The following is a 3,522-nucleotide window of genomic DNA, read 5'->3' on the forward strand; positions in this document are numbered from 1 at the left end:
GGTCCACGTCCTTGGCCATGGAAGCCAGCTCGCTCTTGGTGGGATTGATGCCCAGCAGGCTCATGAGCCGCTCCAGCTCCCCCGTCTTCACCTCCCCGTTGCCCTCCTCGTCGAACATCTCAAAGACCCCCTTGTACTCCTTGATCTGCTCCGCGGTCAGGCGCTCCGTCTACAGGGACACCAGCCCACTTTCGCCAGGGCCCCCTCTGCCCCTCAGCCCGAGGGAGATTGGAGGCCCCAGCGCATGCGGCACAGGGCACTCCGCCCCGTCCGGGCGGCCGGCACAACCCACCGAGGCCTTTGGCAGAAAAGGAGGCCCCCAGCCCAGAGCAGCTTCCGGATAAGGTGGCACAAGCAAGGGGTCTCACGGGGTGAGGGGACTCTGCCAGGCATCGTAGAGGGACGGGCGCAGGAGGCAGAGACCAGGTGTGGGACACCAAGGTCCGGGCCCCCACGGGAGCGAGCAGCAGCCGGGCCAGGCCCAGGCCCCCGACAGCGGGTGAGGCCGGCGAGGGACCCACGGGGGCGCACGCGGGGTCAGGGAGAAGGACCCCGGCCTGCTTCCAGGGTTGGTCCAGCCCCTGGCAGCCCTGCCTGCCGCTCCCACGGCGACTTTCAGAAAGGGCTGCCCCGTCCCGGCCCCCAGAGCGAGGGTGGTGTCGCGCTCTGCCTGGCCCCCCACCCCGCCCCTTCCCTCTAGCCTCGCGGAGCTGCTCCCTCGGATTCCCAGGGACGCACCCACACCCATGCCTGGGCGGGGAGGCAGTCCCCGTCCTCTCCCCGCCCCAGGGGGCCCCACGTCCCGCTCCACCACCCAGCCAGCCCCCCGGGCTCCGCTGGGCGCCCGGAGCGGACGTACCATGTCTGTGGCTGGGAGAACCCTTCTCGGCGGCACCGGACCTGCTGTGCACACGGTACGAGGTGCCGAGGGTCAGCAGCATTTTAGCTGCCTGGGGTCCCCAGGGCCCGGATTCCGAGAGCCTTGTATGGCCAGGAGATCCTGCAGCCCTATTTGGGGACAGGCTCAGCCCTTACCCACAAAGCCCCTTCCTGGCCCTCCTTGGCCTGGGCGTCCCCTCCCCCTGAAGCTCCCCCTTGGATCTCAGGTGCCAGGTAAGGCCCTGTCCCCGCCTCAGCCCGCTGGGGCCAAAGCACCACAGACACCGTGGGCTGGGGGCCGAGGGCAGGAAGGGGGCTTACTGGTGGCCCTGGAGGCCCGGAGCATTGGCACATGCTGTTCCCCCTTCATGTGAGCCTCCAAACCCTCCNCGCTCACTCAGCCTGTCGTCGCTTCTTCCCGAAGGCCGACCCCGGCCGGGCGGCGCCCCCATCCCTGCGGCCAGACGCTTTGCGGGCACTCTGAAGACAGGCTGGGAGAACGCATCACTCGGGAACCCCCTCCCCACCCTGTGCAGAAGGGGCTGGGGGGCTGCGGCCCGGGGAGGAGACAGCTGGACGTGGCGTGGGGGCAAGAGGGGGTGAGACAGACGGGACCAGGGCGCCGGGCCAGGTTTCCCCTGAGCTGTCAGCCAGGCGCTATTCTGGGGCTTCTCCGAGAAACCTGACCTCCCTTCCACTCAGAACAGCAACGCTGGCTCCCAAGGGGCCTCGGGGCCAGGCTGCTGGGTGACAAGACGCTCAGCGGCACACACACCTGCATGCGTGTGCTCGGCCTCAGACACACACCCGCCCTCGCCTCCACCCAGGGCCCCCTCGCCCCCACCCAGGACGGGAGCGGGGGCTCAGAGGCTGGCGGGTGCTGGTTAGAGCCCCCCGGGCCGAGGGGACGCCTCCCATCCCTGCGTCCAGCTGCCCCCCCAGCGGCAGTCACAGATGGGCCCCCGCCTCGCTCCCCTCTTCCCCGTGCGTGGCCCCCGGAGTCACACGGACACACGCCTGCCCCGGGCCACGACCGCCTGACGGATCTGAGCAGGTGAGGGGCGGCGGCCCTGCCAGCTCGGCTCCGGGCCTCTGGGACGCTTCCCGCTGAGGCTCAGGCCAGCTGCTGAGGCTGCGCGATTTGTGCTGACGGACAGGATGGCCGCGGCGGGCACAAGACCAGCGGCCCCGGGGACAGGGCTGCAGGAAGTGCTGGCTCTGGGCCTGGGGGGCGGTGCCCCCTCTGCCCCCGCCGCGCTCTCTGGTCCTCTGGCTCCAGGCTCTGCGATGGTGAGGAAGGACTTCCCCACCACCCCCCCTTGAAAATCTCACACTAGAACAGGGGTCCGAAGTACAGCAACTTTCCCACGAAGCCAGTCACGTCTATGAGCCCAAACCCCGTGTGAGGAAGGAAGCCCACGGGGACCGATAGCGAGACAGAGTCGGGCCTCAGGGCAGGATGCGCGACGCTCGACTTCGCGCTCTCGCCCGGGCTGCGCGACCCAGGGTCGTCAGACACTAGCCCAGGCGCTGCCGCAAAGGGCTTGGTTCGCACATGTTGATCACGGAGGTAAAGCTGATCGAAACTATTTCTCAGAAAGGGGAACTGACATGTACTGAGCATCTATTGCATACCATGATTTTTTCTTTAATTTTTGGTACCCACACGTGCACATGAACACACGCGCACACACGAAAGTTACCATCCTAACCGTTTGTGAGCGCACAGCTAAGGAGCATTAAGCACATTCACACTGCTGTACGACCATCCCCACTGTCAGTCTCCAGAACTTTCCATCTTCCCAAACTGATACCTCATTAAACACTAACCCCCTAACCCCTGGCACCCACCATGGACCCATCTCCGGGGATCCGACTCCTGCAGGTTCTTCATATGAGTGGGCTCATTCAGGATTTGTCATTCTGTCATTTGTCATTTCATGAACATGATGTCCTGAGGGTCCATCCATGCTGAAGCAGGTGCCAGCATTTCCTCCTTTTTAAGGTGGAATGCTATTCCACTGGACAGAAAGAGCGTGAAGGTTTCTTAGATGTGATTAACATTTAAATCCAGACTTTGAATAAAGCAGATGACCCTCATGATGCGGGTGGGCCTCGTCCGATCAGTTGAAGGCCTTATGAGAAAAAGACTGAGCTCCCCAGAGGAGGAGGAAATTCTGCTCCAGGCGGCCTCTGGGTTCGAGCTGCAACGTCAGCGCCTTCCTGGGTCTCCAGCTGCACTCACTGCCCCACAATCAGCAGGCTTGGGGCCAATTCCTTAAAACAAATCACCCCTGTCCCTCACTCTCTCCCACTGCCCACACTCACCGGTCTGTTTTTCTGGAGGTCCCTGACTGATACAGAAGGCCAGTGAGGGCAGTGCACTCCAAGGGGCCACCCCCCAACCGCAGGGCACACGGTGTGTCCTCCGGGCACGTCCGGAAGGAGGCACGGGCAACTGAAGAGAGCAGCTGAGCTCACAGACTGAAAGCCCAGGCCGGGCTGTGGGGAAAGACTGCGTGTGTCCCTCCCCGCCAGTGACCCCTTCCTGGAAGGGAGAAGAAGCCCGTAGACACTGCCCGGGGGTCCCCAGTGGGAAGACGTCACAAGGCCCCCACCCCTCCAGGGGCCTCAGGCGCAGAC

This window comes from Crocuta crocuta, unplaced genomic scaffold (assembly GCF_008692635.1).
Source record: "Crocuta crocuta isolate KB4526 unplaced genomic scaffold, BGI_CrCroc_1.0 scaffold13, whole genome shotgun sequence".
Lineage (NCBI taxonomy): Eukaryota > Metazoa > Chordata > Mammalia > Carnivora > Hyaenidae > Crocuta > Crocuta crocuta.